Source organism: Cervus canadensis, chromosome 3 (assembly GCF_019320065.1).
Source record: "Cervus canadensis isolate Bull #8, Minnesota chromosome 3, ASM1932006v1, whole genome shotgun sequence".
In the NCBI taxonomy this organism is placed as follows: Eukaryota; Metazoa; Chordata; class Mammalia; order Artiodactyla; family Cervidae; genus Cervus; species Cervus canadensis.
In genome coordinates, this window is record NC_057388.1 from 21,486,716 (window position 1) to 21,507,270 (window position 20,555).

General features: G+C 37.3%; 1 protein-coding gene across 4 annotated transcripts in view; it reads right to left on the minus strand.

The window, feature by feature from the left end:
• DGKB (diacylglycerol kinase beta) overlaps positions 1 to 20,555 on the minus strand; it is an 808,737-nt gene that overhangs the window by 722,238 nt on the left and 65,944 nt on the right. The window lies entirely within an intron of this gene.

Sequence of the window (20,555 nt, forward strand, 5' to 3'; positions counted from 1 at the left end):
TTGACTTGATAATTAAATTTATATCTACTTATGTCATTTCAGATAAGTTATGAGCTTAAAATTTCTTTGTACATTAAAAGAAAACTAAGTAGGAAAAAAACTTTTCAAAAACTATAATTAAGGAAGCAGTGTGAACTCGGTGCAAACTAAAGTTAAATTAGGAAGGACAAAGAAATGACTAAATTAATGGATAGAATATTGAAATATGTAGATAAGCTGCCACATTTAATTTTTAATTGACTATCATTTCTTACATCCTCAATAACAACTTTTGATCCCTAAACCAGCAGATTTTTTAAGTGTTTTCTTAAAAATACTATATCTGTGTATACTGAATATAGGATATTTTTGTCAAATTAGAAATTAGTTTTTGGATGTAGCACAAATGACACACCAATTAAAATTATCTTAAAAAAGAAATTAGGCTTTCGAGGAAAACACACAGCTATTATAGCATCATACTAAAGGTAAAGATATCTCAAGGACATAGAAAGCTTTATATTTTAGTTAATTTCAACTGAGAGAATGCAAAAAGTTGATAGTACTTCACAAAATGTCAGAGATAAATTTTTAAATTTATGATTATTTCCTTAACTGAGAGAAAAACAAGCAATGTTTAAAATCAATTACCCCCAAACACAAACAACTCTTAGAAAAATAGATTAACAATCAAGAAGGAAGTGAAACTACAGGTACTACATTTTTCCCTCTTCTCTATATTTTACAGATTACCTGAAAAGAAATACATTGCTTTTAAAAATAATTTTAATTCATTTCACTGTTCTCTCTCCCCAGTCTATATTAGCATAACCTGTAACCCTATTAACTTTTCTTTTAGATGTGTTATCTTTTTCACCTCATTTATTTTCTCCCTAAATAAACAGCAAGTAATAAATGATGCAAAATTCCATGTCAGAGAATAAAATAATTTTGTTTTTTCCAATAAGGATACTAATTTTTCCTAGGATGGTAACTTTCCCCCTCAGAATTATGATTAAAAAATGGTGTTTGAGGGAAGAAAATAGGAATGAAATAGAATGAAGACAGAATACAGCCTGAGAAGAAAAGAGGGTGAGAGATGGATCAAATTCAATTACTTAGGAGAGGAAAATTAGCAGCAAAATATTTTCATTACTGATTAGAATTCAGAATGCTACATTATATAGCTAAAAATAATATATTAACGTACTTGAAAGTTTCTTCATTAGCCTAAATTTGGAGAAGTTTGTGTATATGGTTTGATGTATCACAACCAAGGTGGGTTATTCTGGAGATCAGAGGCACATTAAGTTTATTTACACCTACCATTTATTTAAATAACTGAATTGATGGTTTGATTAGTCTTTGTTATTTGAGATCACGTTACAAAGTTATATAAAACAACACTTAGGGGTCTATTTTTATTGATTGCAAAATAATAATTTTAGATGTTTCAATTCTCATGATAAAGGATCCATTTCCTATGGATTAGTCCAACAGAAACAGCTTGCTTGATGGACATATAAATTGGAGCCAAACCAAGAAAATTATGTACTAGGTGAGCAGAACTATTACAGAGCATTCATTCAGCTATTGTTCTGCACGTTTTCTAGGTGGGGGAAAAGGCATGGCACCCTATAGGCTTGAACTGAAGATCTCCTTTCTAGAGCAAGGTATCTTTTAGATGTACTAGGCTGGTCATTGGCTACCGCCTAACAAGGCACTGCCCCAACTCTACAAAAATACTTTTCAAAACGTTCACAGTTTAAACAAGTGATCCACGCTATTTCTCCTTCCCCTAAAATCAACTCTCTATTCAAAAGAAAAGGGTAACTGAATTTCTACCCATTTAAAACGTAAACATAACTGAATTCTTACCTCTACATCCTAGCAACAAATGGTAGACTATGAGGTAGAGGGCAGAAGGAACACAAACACAGAGCTATCCCAGGCTTCCTGGCCAATTCATTTCATTTTTGTCAATTGCTTTAACTCTCCAATTGCAAACTTCCCTTTGCCCACTTACTGGATTATACGTTCAGCATTTCTTGTTAACTGCTGCTGCCTGAGGCAGCCTATTTGATTTTGCCTACTCTGCTCAGGGGCTTGCACAGAGCAGTAGTGCTAAACTTGCCATAAAAAGGAGCCAAGCCTTTAAATGCTTCCTCAAATAACTTGGCAGACCCCATCATGCTTCTTCCTACTAAAGCCCGGAAATAGATTCTGCCCAGGGGAAATATAGCTTCTTCATCGAAGCTTCTGTCAATAATCTCTGATTTTTCTCCTGAGACTCTTACTGTTTTCAAAGTGACTCCAACTCCCTGCCCATTGGAACTATCTCCAGGCTGCCTTAAAAGGTGTATTTTTACACCTTTTCCAACACTTGGGAAATGATTCATTTTACAGCCCAGCAGCCTTCAAGAAATACTATACTTTATATTTTGTCTTCTTGGTCATGGCAAATATGCGTGTCCTTTATGAATAATTTGAACTTCCTAGGACCTTCATTCATTTTTCCCCTTCCTATTCTCATTTCTGTTGGACAGCAATTTTGTTTGTTTATACTTTGTTTTAAACTACATATCAACAATGAAGAAAAGACAACCTCTTTAACATGTGGTGCTGGGAAAACTGGTCAACCACTTGTAAAAGAACGAAACTAGAACACTTCCTAACACTATACACAAAAATAAACTCAAAATGGATTAAAGATCTAAATGTAAGACCAGAAACTATAAAACTCCTAGAGGAGAACATAGGCAAAACACTCTCCGACATAAATCACAGCAGGATCCTCTATGACCCACCTCCCAGAATATTGGAAATAAAAGCAAAAATAAACAAATGGGACCTAATTAAACTTAAAAGCTTTTGCACAACAAAGGAAACTATAAGCAAGGTGAAAAGAGAGCCTTCAGAATGGGAGAAAATAATAGCAAACGAAGCAACAGACAAAGGATTCATCTCAAAAATATACAAGCAACTCCTGCAGCTCAATTCCAAAAAATAAACAACCCAATCAAAAAATGGGCCAAAGAACTAAACAGACATTTCTCCAAAGAAGACATACAGATGGCTAACAAACACATGAAAAGATGCTCAACATCACTCATTATCAGAGAAATGCAAATCAAAACCACAATGAGGTACCATTACACGCCAGTCAGGATGGCTGCTATCCAAAAGTCTACAAGCAATAAATGCTGGAGAGGGTGTGGAGAAAAGGGAACCCTCTTATACTGTTGGGAATGCAAACTAGTACAGCCACTATGGATTCCTTAAAAAACTGGAAATAGAACTGCCATATGACCCAGCAATACCACTTCTGGGCATACACACCGAGGAAACCAGATCTGAAAGAGACACGTGCACCCCAATGTTCTTCGCAGCACTATTTTATAATAGCCAGGACATGGAAGCAACCTAGATGCCCATCAGCAGATGAATGGATAAGGAAGCTGTGGTACATATACACCATGGAATATTACTCAGCCATTAAAAAGAATACATTTGAATCAGTTCTAATGAGGTGGATGAAACTGGAGCCCATTATACAGAGTGAAGTAAGCCAGAAAGAAAAACACCAATACAGTATACCAACGCATATATATGGAATTTAGAAAGATGGTAATGATAACCCTATATGCAAGACAGAAAAAGAGACACAGATGTATAGAACAGAGTTTTGGACTCTGTAGGAGAAGGCGAGGTGGGATGATCTGAGAGAATAGCATTGAAACATGTATATTATCAAGTGTGAAACAGATCACCAGTCCAGGTTGGATGCATGAGACAAGTGCTTGGGGCTGGTGCACTGGGATGACCCAGAGGGATGGGACGGGGAGAGAGGTGGGAGGGAGGTTCAGGATGGGGAATACATGTAAATCCATGGCTGATGCATATCAATGTATGGCAAAAACCAATACAATATTGTAAAGTAATTAGCCTCCAACTAATATAAATAAATGAAAAAAATAAAATTAAATTAAATAAATAAACTAATGATCAACCAAAGGATAACAGTATAGCATGGTGATTAAATGCATGGACCCAAGACACAGTCCACCTGATTTGAACCATGTCTCTGTACTTTAATACCTCTATGACCATAGGCAAATTATTTAATTCCTCCAGACTTTAATTTCATCTGTAAAATGGAGATAATCAAAATAATCGCTGGCCTCATAGAGTTGCTATGGGGATTAAATATGTCAGTACAGTTAAAGCGCAGGTACTTAGAAAAATGTGACCAAAATGAACTCATGGTAAACTCTTTGTAAGTATTAGACAGTATATTATATTTGCCATCCAAGATGTGTTCTGAGTAATAATAAATATCAGCATGCAAACATTTGGCTTGCTTTAAAAGCACACCACTCTGAATACTCTAAAATAGACCCAAGGTCTGCAATGAGCTATCTTTTGCCCCCATGGGATGAAGCTATGAATAATAGCTGATCATAACTACCCAGGACACCAAAATAATGGTCTTGCCAGCTTTGATCCAGTGGGACTGAGGCACGAGGGAGCCAAGACATTGCAAAAAGCTATGGAAAAAAAAAAAAGAGAGAGAGAGAGAAAAAGAGAGAGAAAGAAGAAGGAAAACAGGGGAAGAAAGGGCAGAACAGATGAACAAATGTTTTGTCCCATTTTTTGTATTCTAGGTTATGTTTTTGATCAGATATTCATGATATTACATTCTTTGTGAAACATGGACAGTTCCTGAACGCCCTTTGAACTTCGTATGGAGTAATATCATGGAACTAGTTGGAAAAGGCATTGCCCAGGATTTTTGACCTTCAGAATGGTTACACTTACATCCAAGCATACAACAGTTTCAGAAACTTCCATTGTGGTATTTTACTTGACAGCAGAATCATAGAGCATTTTAAGAGAAAAGGCACTGGCAACATGGAGATATCTTGGACTCTGAAGTGAACCTGAAGGAGAAACATAAGCTTTGAGAACAATGTCTCCACTCAAAAGTTAGGAACAAGCTATATTGTGTGTGTGTGTGTGTGTGCGCGCGTGCACACGCACACGCAAGTGCACACGAGTGTGGAAGAAAAACTGGAGAAAGTGGCAGTATCACTGTATACTGAGTTCTATGCTATTAGTGGTTTCAAAAGCAAATTTTTATTAGAGAAGGAAATGTCCAGAAACCTATGCTAAGTTCTTGATCACATGGGCAATGGAAGATAAAATATATGCAATTCTGTGATATACCAGAAAGTTTTTACAAAATATGCTGGAGAAGAGGGCTAAGAAAAAGAAATCCAGTTACGATTCAAACAAGACCTGATAGAAGCAGTTATATGGTCCAGTGTCATGCTCTGCCAGCCATCCCTCTCTCATAGATGTCTGGGTGTCTCTGTGGTTGTTATTAATTCGAAAGAATCAAGAAAAGTCAGAGGTTATGGAGAACCAGAAAAAAAAAAATAGTTGATGAAGTAAGGGTCCTATCAACTTATAAGATACAGGCAATTGAAAGCTGAGATGTTAGTAGACACTTTAGGTGGCTGAAATGAGAACTTCCAATCTTCACCTCATGAGGTGAGGTGACACAGTGGGCAAGCTATAGGATTCATTTCAAAAAACTCATCTCACCTACTACTGAGGAAGACATTCTGGAGAAATGCATAGTACAGGCTGGTAAGTATGTTTCAAATGGATTCTTTCCTCCATTCAGTTCAGTTCAGTAGCTCAGGCAGGTCTGACTCTTTGCGACCCCATGAGTCGCAGCACGCCAGGCCTCCCTGTCCATCACCAACTCCCGGAGTTTACTCAAACCCATGTCCATCGAGTCGGTGATGCCATCCAACCATCTCATCCTCTGTCGTCCCCTTCTCCTCCTGCCTCCAATCCCTCCCAGCATCAGGGTCTTTTCCAGTGAGTCAACTCTTCGCATGAGGTGGCCAGAGTATGGGAGTTTCAGCTTCAGCATGAGCTGGACAAAAATGCCATCCTATTGCATCTGACTGCACTTCCTGTAATAGAGTCCTGTCGGAGCTCCTGACTTGCAAGACCCTGAGAAAAGTGTAATGATTCCAAGGTATCTGCACTAACAGAGGAAGAATTCTGGACAAGTCTCAGGGGACTGTTATTATTTAGTTCACCTCTGGGCATTACTGTTCACATTTCCCTAGAAAGAATATGGGCATATCTCTACGGTCTAAGTGTAAAAATATCTGTGCGCCTGGGTTGACTACGCTGAGAAGGCTCTGAAGTTACCAGAGGAGAGCAAGGGCTTCAGGAAAATGGTACATGTGGACTCAGCAGCTGTAAGCAGACTAATGCTGCTACCTAAGGTCAGTTTCAACTTCCTTTAGGTACTGACCTATTCTTTACCTCTCACAGGGAAGACTGAGTGGCATCTTCACATGCTGCCCTTACGTGCCTTCGTGCCGACTTGTATGGTCAGTTAGAGGTCAAAATATCATCAGAACAAATGTCTCAGCCTAAAGACTGCAGTGGAAAGGAGCCAACAGAAAGAAGAAACTTTTGTGATACTGAAAGTTTTCAGATACCCAAGGACCTGCAAGAAGTAGATGAAAGGGAAACTACAAAGTAGGAGAAAGAGCGCTTTCATTTGATATGGAATATGGACTCAGGAACACTGAGGCAACATATAATTACAGGAGACATGGAATTGTATCCGTGATCCATTTACAAGTGTCATTTCTCCAAGATGGAGCCTTTGAAGGATTACATTAAGGAACTCGTAAGTTAACGGTGTTGTTTTTCACTTTTCAACTCTAGGCTTTTTAGATTAGACTGGAAGATAATGTAATATAAGGAAAATGAGCAGAGAATTCAATATAATGCTGATGGCAGCCAACAGTGGAAGAAGTAGGAAGAGTTCTGCAAGGTTCCTTTGCCAGAAAGCAGCTTGGGAAATGGCAGAAATCATCATTAAATGGACGTGTACCATATAACAGTGCCTCATGAAAGGCCTGTGAAAGTAGTTATTGCTGCTTCAGAAATACTTCCCAGAGACACTGAGAGCCACGCCTGATGTCTTTGACACCCAAGCAGAGAAAAGAGGCTAGATACCATGAGGGTGCAAGTTTCCTGGTCCCAAAGACTCCAAAATGTCTAAGGTGTCTAATTTTCTTTAAAATTCTGCCATTTGTGAAGTGAATATATGACGGGAGTGGAAAGGAAAATATGCCCTCTCAGGAAGGATTATTTAAAATAATTCTGGCTCATAAGCTTAAAAATGTATACAATATTTTCCCATCACAAACAGTTTATTTGATATTGGTAACAGGATATGTCAGTAATCACATCAAATTATATCCCACCAAAAATCAGAATATAACCTCTGTTCCGTGCTTTCCTTGGAATTTCTTTCATTACAAGCTACCTACTTGAATACCTAACTAAAGCATATCTTTTACGAGTAAATTTCTAGATAAAGATCCTCAGTTGAAAGAATTAAAAAATTACCATTACCAACCTCTGATATCCACAGGGAAACTGTAAACGAGAAAGATTTGGCAGAATTTTGTAAACATCTGGGGGATGCTCAGGTCCAAGTCAAAGTTATGGCTACCACCATTTTATTCTTTTCCTGATTTTTTTTTTTTAATGTGAGAGTTTTGATTTCCCACTGTCTTCAGTTTGGGGGCAGGTTTCAAGGGACAGTGGATTATCCTAATTTAGCAATAAATTAGGATATCCTAATCTATCCTAAGTCCTATAAAGATCTAGAAGTCACTTATCATTTGGCAGCTGTAGAAGCCCAAATGGGCTTCCCTGGTGGCTCAGCTGGTAAAGAACCTGCCTGCAATGGGGGAGACCTGTATTCGATCCCTGGATTGGGAAGAGCCCTTGGAGAAAGCAACGGCTACCCACTCCAGTATTCTGGCCTGGAGAGTTCCATGGACTGAACAGTCCAGGGGGTTGCAAAGAATGGGACATAACTGAGCGCCTTTCACTTTCACTTTGAGAACTCCTTGCAATTGCATGAATGTTGAGGGTCCTGCCTCATGTCATCAGTTTTGGAGCAGAATGTGTTACAATTTGAGCTTCCGAAAGTGAAAGTCGCTCAGTCTGATTCTTTCTGACCCCATGGACCATACAATACAGTCCATGGAATACTCAAGGCCAGAATACTGGAGTGGGTAGCTGTTGCCTTCTCCAGGGGATCTTTCCAACCCAGGGATCGAACCTAGGTCTCTCCCATTGCAGGTGGATTCTTTGCCAGCTGAACCACCAGGGAAGGGGCAACATATTCAACAAAAGGGGAGAATTTGCCTGGAGTGGAGCTTTTGGTCTCCTTCTCCCAGATCCTTCCTTTCTGTGTTCATTCTATAATGAAACAATGAAAAATAAATTAACGATGCTACTTGCAAGAAAAAGTTGTGTGTGTGTGTCTGAACTGTATTTTAAAAGACTGACTTTTTAAAAATAAAATGTAAGAATTATGCCTGTTTTTCACAGTAGACTCTAAAATACCTTTAACTAACTGTATTTCCCTTCATCCTCTCTGGATGAATATAGAAAAGTAGGTGACTCTCCTATCTTGAAAAGTAGGGTGTAAATAGGATATACCTGAAAACCTAGTGGTAGGGCACAGGGGAAGAAGAGGAATTAGAGACCAAGACAAGGAGATATCTGGGCACAAATCTGAAGTTGTCTTTATATGAGCTGAAAGGCAATCTGATGGGAAAGTTTTCAACAATTTGTGGGCTAATGATTATGGTGGTAAAGACTATCACACGTTTATATTCATTGGGAAACAATTCTCAATGTTTCTTTCATGTTTCTGCCAGTTTTGCAAGCATAGGCACAGACTACTTTTTCTCCTAAACTATCATTTCAAGGATGTTTTTGGAGTGGAAAACCATGAGAGACACAGATTGTGACCCCATTTTGAGCAAAAGGCATATTTGTTTACTGTCTGTTATAAAACATTCAAGTTCCCTAAACTTGGCAGTTCCCCTTACTCAACTCACTACTTGTGCAAAGGTCACCAGGCCCTTTTCCTGTTTCCCTGTGAAAACTAAAGTAGGGGAGCCAATAATAACACAAGAAACATCATGTTTTCTGTGACATGATTAATAAACTCCTCCTTCTCTGACCCAGGAGTCTTGCATCTTCTTCTAGCATCATGAAGCCACAGCAAGCTAACATCTAAGACTATAAATAGGGTAAGATCTCAGACCCACTATAGTCTTGGCAATGTTCTTCCTTATAAAATACATTTTGGGGGTATGCAAAAATAATCCTTGTACCTGATGTTGCCTAGGCAAGGCTTTGAAAGAGGCAACAGGATTTGAAGATAAATTGTGGGAAATTAGGCCACAAGAAATAGGATGGTATTTCTCACATAATCTCACAGAAACAAACTGTACAATTCAATAAATAATAAAATTATAAATGTGTATTTGGGAGAAACAGAGATACTGAACTACAAAAAAGAAAAGAAATAGAACGATAACTCAGGACATTCTAATGATAGTAACAATAAAAACAATAATTAACTTACATATGGTAGTTTGCCATTCACAAAGCATTTCCACACATATTATTTTATTTGAGACTTACAACATTCTTGTGAGTGGGCTTTTTATTTTCTTAATTACACAGTAGAGAAAATTAAACTTTAGAAAGGTTATATAACTTGATAATGACCAAAACTAATACATTAAGAAAATAAACAGTAGAGGACTTCAGAAAACTGAATAAAACCAAAACATAATTCTAGATTTGGCCATAAAGCTCAAAATCTTTCATCACCAAGTGTTTTTCTTCATATGCTGCCCAACTTGTTTCCTATAAACATGTCTTTCTTTCCTACATGAAAAAACAAAATCCCTCTTTTTATTCAATTAACTTTGAGTCTTCCTCTTTTTTCTCATGGCTAAGATTCTATAAAGAGCTTGTATATATTCTGCCTCTCTTCCACTCAGTATCTTTAATTTCTCTCAACTTTTATTAATGCCACTTACAGATTTGTATTATATGACTGGCTGAATTCTTTAGTATTGTCTTCATACACATGTCCTTGTACACACACACCTGCTGAGACACAAATATATACATACACCAACACACATTTCCAACTCTTCCCTAATGTGTCACTTTCTTTCATGCCTCAACACATGCTCTGATATCTATTTGGAGTTTCTCTGCTTTTTAAAAACTCTGTTCAATACTTTCAACTAAAATTCCTCTCCCCTTTCAACACCTATCCAAGTGCAGAAGAGTTAAAAGCTCTCAAAGAGTCTTGCTAGATTTTGGTTCAAGATGGTGACACGGGAAGCTCCTGAACTCACTTCCTCTACAGCTACGTAGAATAATTCCCTAAGAAAGAACTCCGTAAATGAGGAGGATGTGAATGACCCCTACGTATAGGGCAAACAAGAAAAAATCCACATCAAAACAGGTAGTAAAGGGTGAGGCACAATTCTGCCATGAGCCCCAGCCCCACTGTGGAGATCCACAACCAGGAGGGAACTCGTAACTACCAGCTTTTCCCTGATGAGCCAGGGGTTTGAACACCACATATGGTGCCCCAGCTTTGAATCCTTTCACTTGAGAGAGGGGCCTCCAAAATGTCTATCTGTAAAAGCCAATGGGGCTTGTGTCTAGAAGGCCCACAAGGCTATTGGGAACTGAGAAAATGTTCATAACAGCCCAAGCAGACTTACTGTGGCTAAGCCCCCAGGTCCAGTGCAGAGGCAGCAGATTAAATCTGTAATGCTCAGACTTCAAAATGAAACTATATTATGTATTGTTTATCAGACATCTGTACATATATAGAGAGATGTAGATATAGGTATATTAATGTAATCAATACCACAGAGAGATCATGGAGTGATGCAGAATTTTAAATGAGTAAAATGATTTCTTCCAGGAGAAAATAAGCAACATTTTGTGTAGGAAAGATGTCCAGTCTTTTCATTAAAAAGAACTTAAGCTTTTAAGCTTAAGTTAAAAAGCTTAAAAGCTGTGGCCTGAGGCGCAAGCATCTAATTTAATACCCATCTACAGGGCTGACTGTAATACTCTCCAGAGACAGGAGGCTGGCAGGCACCATCTTCGCTCTCTCTCTACCTACCTTGCTCCAGGTGGCCAGATATTCCAGAAAGGAGCTTGCACATAGGTCTGATACCCCAGCTTTTGCAGCTGTGCCCAGGGGAGGTACCCCCTGATTATCTGGCTCTCCTGGCCAGATAATGTTTATGTTTATGTTCCAAAGTCTCACAAGTCTATAACAGAATATCAGTTCTTAATTTTCTGACCCACAGGGCACAGTGCAGAGGCTATGGCCTGAAACACCAAACATTTGCTCAGAGAAAGGTGCTTATTTCAGGTACCAACAGGGGTGCTCTACATCACTTATAAGAAGAAATGCCAAGTGAAATCACAATGAGATAACACTTCACAGCTCTTAAAATGGCCATCATCACAAACAGGTAACAAGTATCAGTGAGGATGTACACATGAACCTTGTACACCGTGGATGGAAATATAAATTGGTACAGCCACTATGGAAAACAGTATGGAGACGCCTCAAAAATTTAAAAATAGAACTACCATATTTTCCAGCAATTCCACATCTAAGTATTTATCTGAAAGAAATAAAATCAATATCCTGAAGAGATCTCTGTACCTTCATTTTCATTGCAGCATTATTTGCAATAGCCAAGATATATAAACAATCTAATTGTCCATAGACAAATAAATGGCAAATAAAATTATGTGTATATATATAAATATAATTGATATACATAGCTATACATACGTTATCTATCCACTAGAAAGAAAGACATTTGTGACAACAACATGTATGGTCCTTAGGGACATTATACTAAGTGAAGTAAGTCAGAAGAGAGAAAGACAGATATATAATCTCATTTACACGTGGAATCTTAGAAACTTACAGGAACGAAATAGTGCTTCTCCAAAGGCAAGGGGCAGGGGGTGAGTGTAATGGGTAAGCGTGTTTAAAAGGTATAAACTTCCCCTTATAAGAACAGCATAGTGACAATAGTTAACAATGCTGTATTATATATTTGAAAGTTGCTAAGAGAGTGCATCTTAAAAGTTCTCATTATAAGGAAAACATCATAACTGTAGTGATAGATGTTAACTAAATTTATTGTGGTAATCATTTTGCAATACATATCAAATCATTGTGTGTACACCTAATACAATGTTATATGTCAACTGTATCTCATTTAAAAAAAAATCTTGCGTATATAATATCAGGAGTAAGTATTTTATTGCTTTATCATCATTTGCCATGGTATTTAGCTTCTCTGAATAGACTAAGCTCTTTGACGAAAAGAACCATGATATTCATTTCTGTATTATCTGAAACCAAGCATACTGCCTAAGAGTTCAGTTGGGTTCGGTTCATTCGCTTAGTCATGTCCGACTCTTTGCGACCCCATGAATCGCAGCACACCAGGCCTCCCTGTCCATCACCAACTCCTGGAGTTTACTCAAACTTATGCCCATAGAGTCGGTGATGCCATCCAGCCATCTCATCCTCTGTCGTCCCCTTCTCCTCCTGCCCCCAATCCCTCCCAGAATCAGGGTCTTTTCCAGTGAGTCAACTCTTCACATGAGGTGGCCAAAGTATTGAGTTTCAGCTTCAGCATCAGTCCTTCCAAAAGGTACTAAATACTTCTGGCTAAATAACAAGCAGTGAGTAAAATTAAGTTCCTCTAGTATACATATTCATATTAGAGTGTGTGTGTGTGTGTGTGTGTGTGTGTGTGTGTGTGTGTGTGTGCACGCACGCACGTGCATATGTGTGGGGGGGGCACTTCCTGCTAAAATGTGGATGGCAGCATCTAAGGAAACTTCTAGAAAATAACAACCTTTAATTTACAACTCAGTTAAGGACGAAGTGCATAATTTAACGTGTATGAATTTTTATGATAACTTTTGTTACAATTCATCATAATATTAGTAATAACAACAAGACTAATTATTTATAAGTGGGAAGTACTAGTCTCATTTTATAAGGTGAAGAAACAGAAGCTTAAAGAGATTGCAATGACTTTCTTAATGTCCCAGCTAAGGATGAAGTGCATAATTTAACGTGCATGAATTTTTATGATAACTTTTGTTACAATTCATCATAATATTAGTAATAACAACAAGACTATTTATAAGTGGGAAGTACTAGTCTCATTTTGTAAGGTGAAGAAACAGAAGCTTAAAGAGATTGCAATGACTTTCTTAATGTCCCACAGTAAATACTTGTGAGTTACTGTCCACATTTGTAGTTTTCACCAAATATTTTTATCTTCCCCAATGCTAGACAGACAGAAGGAATGAACTTCTGTACTCCCTTCAAGTTAGATGTGATCATGTGGATTGCTTGGGCCAAAGAAACATAAGCAATGACATTATCAGGAAGAAGCCTTAAGAGTCAGCCTCCAATGTACAAAGTCTATTTCTCTCTGTCACAGCATGTGCCAATTTTTAAAGCCGATGACTACTCCATCTGACTGGGACTTGATTAGGGACAATGTGAAATTAAACCATTTGCTGATTCAGATTTGGAAATGTAATAGGAGCAAGAAATAAGCTTCTGTTTTGTTAAGCCACTGAGATTTTGTTAATTTTTCCAGTCAGCCCAATTTGGTCCACTCTGACCAAAATATTTCACAGAAATCCTAACTTCAATATTAAAGTTTGTTTGACCATAAATCTTAATTTATGGCTTTGCGGCAATTTTGAAAAGTTGAAAAAAATAGATGTTAAAAGTCATTGAAAATGATGGTTTTTCAGGATACTGAAATAATGGAAACTTAGACATTCATAGTTAATACTTTCTCTTCCTACTACAAGATTTAGGTATTGAAAAATGCAAGCTACATGGACCCAGAGAAGCCACCAAGAGGAAATTCGGCCTGAAGCAGTGCAACAAATAGGAACCAAAGCCAGGGATGAGGCGAAAGAGATTATGCACCAACACACATTCCAGAAATAAAATCTGGGTCAGAGCCAGGAACTGCTGAGTTAATCAACATGAATAAGAAGAAACAGGGTCGGAAACAAGAGACATGGATTATCTAAAACAGAGTCACAGATTCCAACTGCAGACAAGTGTCAGGGCAAAGTCAAGACAGTCTGCGTGAGTGGTAGAAGTGAGCAGGCATAAATCGAAGAACAAAGTCCTCATTTTCATAGGAAATCACCTCCGTCCACACCATCAGGATTCTCAACAAAAGAGTAATTTATTGAGTACTGAGCACTTTACAGGCCTCTTCACACTGAATCATCACTGCAATCCCAGGGCATAGTGAGGAAAACAAGGTGTACATCACAGCACTTGAACTCAAACCCAGTTTAACCTAACAAGGAGTTATATGTTTTCAGCCACTATGCTAATTGACTCTGAGCCATTTATTCTTCTGTCTGGGAGAAGAGAGTAATTAACATTAAGTGGCCTGGCCTCCCAAAATAGAGCCAATGTAACAAAGAGCCCAGGACAAAAGTAAGAGAGCTCATCCCATTGAGATGAATTCGAAGGCTAGTATGGGATCTAAATTTGTTTACCAATAAACTGAATATGCACAGGGGAGGTCTAGTCTCTCCCTCCACCTCCTAAACCATCAGGTATGGATAAGCACAAAAGAGCTCTCAAAGATACAGATCATTGTGCTGGAGGGTGGGGTTTCTTGGGAGAGGAAAACTACTTAAGATTGAAAAGGACTCCGCCAATTTATTATTATTATTATTACAATTGTGTGCTGATTTTATTCTCCTCTCTTTTCCCTCCCATGTTTTTCATAAGGAAGACTAAGGGAGGTTACAGAAACGAAGACACATGGGCAGGATTATGAAAAATGACTCCACTTAAGACAGGGCATCATGGAATTCCACACAGTATCCAGTGCAATGAAGCAGAATAAGAGAACAGAGAGGTATATCTGGAGGCAAAAGCCACAGCCACAGTTAGAAGCTCTGTCCTGTATACAAAAGCCCTTTGAGAGATGGTTGTGGCTATTGGAGATAGAGGACCTGACGAATCCTGGATTCCAGATTCTCCTACTTGTGAATCATGATTAACAGCCTGTTTAATAACAAAGTGATCTTTGTAAGAAATATTAAATGAATTATTACTGTTTTGATCTTTGTCATCACTTATTGTGCCACATCAATGGGCCAAGTAATCTTCCTAAGAGATCATCTGCCTCCTCTAAGGCTTACTGTATTAAATGAATCAATACTTGTATTTAGAACAGGGGACTAAAAATCCATTATTGATGATGATGGCTACTCTCTCATTAAATCCTACCATACTGTGAGGTGGAATTCCACTTTTCCAGGTGAGAAAGCTGAGGCACAGGTAGCATATATAACCTCCCCAAGACCCCAGGGCTAATAAGTCGAAAATAGAGCAGAGGTTCAATGCCATCAAATATTAATTTGCCTGCAAAGCCTGTGTTCTTTCCACAAAGTCATACTGCACACCTGTCTCCAATGGAAGAGATTGTACACTAGGTCCAAATATCAGGCATACTGGTCCTTATTGAAAAGAACAAGTTCATCATATAATTTTGCAACTCTCTACAATGCCAGCTGCTATAAACAGTATGAAATTTATGGAAGTTCAGAAGTGTTCCCACTGTAATAACATAGTATTTCTCAAAAATAATTTACATGCTCTATAACATTCTTTATATATAGCAAATAAAAAGCTAATCCTAAGTGACAATATGTGGGCAGATAATGAATCACTTGGAAATACTGTGTAGATTTTACATAGAAAATATTTTCATCCATGAAAAGATTTGGAATTTCTTAACCCTTTGCAGTGTCTTGAAACCACAGCAGGAAGCACTGACAAACTAATAATCTGATAAACTCAATTCTCTACACAGCAGGAGTGAGAGCTCTTCATCTTACAACAACAGTTTGGATGACTTTATAAAGAGTGGGAGAGAAAATTATACTCCTCTCCCACATATCAATGGAAATGCTTCCCATGGAGTGACTCAGTCTGAAAACCTAAACCGGAGCATGCGCTCAGCATGCTGTAGGCGGCCACAGCGGGCTTCGCATTAGCTGCCTTGAGCATTTGTGGGGACAACACAGATCGGAGGCTGCCAACAGCACCAGAAGCTTCTACCTTGTGGGAAAAATTTGGTCCTGTAGCAGAAAAAAGTCATTGGTTCTTCATGCTCCAAAATGTGGCACTTTTTAACTCGATCATCAACAATATGTTCAAACAGCCAACAAAACAGTCTCTCCTTCTCTATGAAAATAATGATTGTAAACAGCTACATTACTTGCAACTCACAAGGCGCTGTTCTCATTACTTGACATATATTAACTCATTCAATTTAATACTCACGACATTTGACATATTTATTATTTTTCCCATTTTAGAAGTATGAAAATTGGGACACAAAGATGTTATATAACTTTTGAAAGTCAAAGTACTATGTACTTTGCTGTACTATGGTGGGACCAGGACTTGAATACAAACTGTTTGATGTGCTAGCTGCCGAACCAGGAACGCTATGCCAATATCATTTAATTTTTCCCCTATTAATTATGAGGAAAGCCATATATAGGTGCAGGGTATAATGCAGGTGCAGTGTATAATAAAATTTGTGTCTCCCCGAATGCATATGTTGGAATCCTATTTTGCAATATGGGGGGAGGGGGGACTTTAGGAGGTAAATGGGCTTCCCCTATGACTCAGTCATAAAGAATCTGCCTGCTCTGCAGGAGACGCAGGAAACCCCAGTTTAATCCCTTAGTCAGGAAGTTCCCCTGGAGGAGGAAATGACAATTTCTCCTGAGGTCCTGAACCTAGAACTCTGATTAGAGCCTTTATAAGCATCCCAGGAGAACTTGCTGCTCCTCTTGTTCTTTCGACCATGTGAGAATACAAGAAGCCGACAGTTTGCAGCTCAAAAGAAGACCTTTATCAGAATCCATGCAGGCAACCTGATCTCAGAATTTCAACCTCCAGAACTATGAGAAATAAATTTCTATTCTTTATAAGTTACCCAGTCTGTGGTATTTCATTTTAGCAGCCCAAACAAAGTAAGACATGATATATTATGGCAATTGTGGAGAGAACTCAAAATCAGATGACTTGAGGAAAAGATCTATATGGTATTATATGACTAACACAGTGATTTGGTTTTGTGGGGGTAAGAGTTCCATGAATTCATTCCTCTCAACCAAGAAACTGACAACCACACCTTCATTCGCCAAAAGCATATAAAACACTTGTTTGAAATGTACCACATATAACCTTAAGTGAAAGTGAAGTCGCTCAGTTGTGTCCGACTCTGCAACCCCATGGACTGTTGCCTACCAGGATCCTCAGTCCATGGGATTTTCCAGGCAAGAATACTGGAGTGGGGTGCTATTTCCTTCTCCAGGACATATAACCTTGGCATGCTACAAATATAGACTTAAGTTAATAACTTTTAAAAATTGAGTCATTTAATATATATAAACAATTTCTTATTGAAAGTCACAAAACAATTAAAATCAAGAAAGTAATTAAAATCTAATGTAGCATTTTTCCAACAGACTATGGAAGAATGTCACTTTGCCAACATTGCATTGCAACATGAAAAATCTGATCCTTAAAGGCTGCAAATAAACTGATGACATGTACTGAATAGCATGGTAAAGATATCCCTTTTATAATCTTCAGGCTAATAAGTTTGTTTCCTGTTATGTTTTGACAATGGCAATTTATTACACAAAGATACATCTGAATTGTAATGGTCTTTGCTTTTTAATTATACAGAAAACTTCAAGGATTAAATCTAGCACTTTTCATTGCTGTCAAGGTTATTTAAAACAGAGTAGAAGTTTAATGATCATGGAATCAGCACTATTTATTTCCTTTACAGTTAACTTGTCTTCTTAAAAAATCTGTTTCAATAATGTTCTTATACTTACTGTGTTACTGCTCACTATTTTATTGAATGCCCATTAGTTTTTGTCTCAATAGGTTACAACTTTTACATTTGACAATTTTTATTATACCTGTCATAGGTATTTCTGCAAATTTATTGCAAAATGAAGTATTTTAATGATGTAATTAAATGTACTCCCATATTCCTTAGCCAATAAAATAAAAGTAGTGGTCAATAATATATTTAATACTTTAGCATTAAATTCTACATATCAGTTCAAATGAAATTTGAATATTTGAGCAAAAGTTATTCTAAATAATAACTTAGCTGCTGTGGCAATAATTTATCTATTTTATATTAGTGCCTCCATAGGTATGCTTCCTGTAGGTACCTGAGCACTGGAAAATATATTTTAAAAGTCCAGCAAAGTTCAACATAACCTAAACAAAACCATTATGTTTATTTTACTTAGGGAATTATGTCACCAAACTCTCCTGTCTTTCTAATCAAATTTTTAGAGCTGAAATCTGCTTGTCTCTCTCTCAATTCTCATATTTTATTATTGCCTAAATTCTCTTCCATTAGTTTTAATGATATAATATTAAATCTATGTTTTTATTATCATCTTTCTCCATTCAAATTTTTAGTTTATTGCAGTAGCTCACTGCCATAATTTCAGTCTGTTTCAAATACTATTTTCATATTTGCAAATTCAGATTCTTGGGGTATAGTCCTGTTCATAACAACCTACCCTTAGCATCCTACAAATACTTTTCACTGTCTAACTCAAGTTGTGTATTGTATATTTTAATTCCATCTCATATATTTAATTCCATCTCATATATATTCCATCTCATATATATTCCATCTCATAATTCCATCTCATCTCAGCCTTAACTCACTCACTTCTTTAATTTGTGTTGTAGCTAAATGTGGCTCATGTCACTTTCTCAAATATATGCTAAATTTTTCTTTTAAAATATATCATTTTTCTGCATGTACATTGTCTTTTGTTTTAATTCATTTCAAATTCTTCTTTCATGAAGATTTCACTTTCTCCCTATCTCAAGTGGTACACTGTAACCCTACGGATACCTAAACTTTGCTTGTAGCCCTTAGATTATATTTTATCTAGATGTAGAGTCATTTATCCATCAGTTCCTAGCCTTCATTGAACTGTAAATTCCAAAAATGCATATCTGCATTTCCCACCATGCAAAGCAGAATACTCTCCGTAAAGATGTTCAGATATATTTACAGTAAAGAGCATATAAAAATTAGAAAACATAGGTAAATCAATTTTTAGTCAACTTCAAAACTACTGAGTATAAACATGCTGCCAAGAATTTAGCCATTCTGGACTAAACTGTCCTAACGAGAGAAGTAGACGAACCATGCTTTCAGGGGCTCCAAACAGTTTTTGAAGCTGGGACCACATTTTGATATCAATTATTTGCCCTCCCCCTCCCAATTTGGTAGTCGCCGTTTATTTTGTTTTGTTTATTTTTAATCATTATTGGTGGAGAAAACTCACAGGTTCTTAAAGGAATTTGCATCTTCCTTGCAAATACCCACAAGCACTCTCAAAACCTTACCCAGAACACTTCAGCCCTCCAGTTAGAAAGACTGGAATACCTATTTATTGGCCGCTTCAGATAAACAGATATTCTAAGACAGTTCCTGTCTTACAATATGTACCCCATAAATGTGAGTGTTATTATTCACTCACCTATCTACTTATTGTTATTCAAGATCCCTCATTTGAGTTTAATCCTTTTCTCCACCTCTCCTTCAAAACATCATTCAGTTCATTCTTGTCACTTCTCTCCTACACACCCCAACTCTTGGCATAAGCATCTCCAGCCAGCTGCTGCACCTTCTGCCTCCTTCACTACTGTGTGCTATTGGTTCTTTCTCACTGTCCATTTCTTGCATTTTAGTCACTCATAATCACCATTCTTATGACATTCTCTGCTTAATTTTTCTCTACTCATCATGCTCCCAGCAACCTTTTGCTGCTTTCTTCGTTGCTTCATTTTCTCTAATACCTTGACACAGCTGTCCCCTCATATTTACAGTTGAAACTCAATTTGTGAAATATATATATTTTCGAAAATCCATGGTAGAAACAGTAAATACAATCCTGCTGTTTATGTGTAAAGATAATCATATTTAAAAACTGCACACTATAAAGCAAATCACGATGGCTTATCTTTGTATTAACACACACACCCTAATACCTTCTCTTTCTTTTACAATCTCTTATTCTATTCTTTGTTTTTATTTTACAACCTCTTATTATACATGTGGGATTGGCCACAATGTATCTAAGACTCCCTATTCCCAGTCTTACTGAAATGTTATGCTAAAAAACATGGGAAAAAAATCTCACTTTCCCTCTTACTTCTGCTGATCCTTCTTCTTGGTTACAGACTCACCAATCTCTATTTTCCCAAACTGCTTTATCCTTTGTATCACACCTATGACAGCTAGAGGGTTTCCAAGTTCAGTTTTGCATCTAACATCCAGTTCTTTTTCTTCTAGATTTAGTGATTTTCCTTTTCCTCACACCAAACAAGTAGCTTCAAGTCCACTTACTTGCAAACACAAAAGACATTTATCCCGATGCTGAACAGGACCCATAATATGTTTCTGTAGGTATATAATATGTCATTTAAAATAAATACCAAGTAAAATCATATCAATATGAAT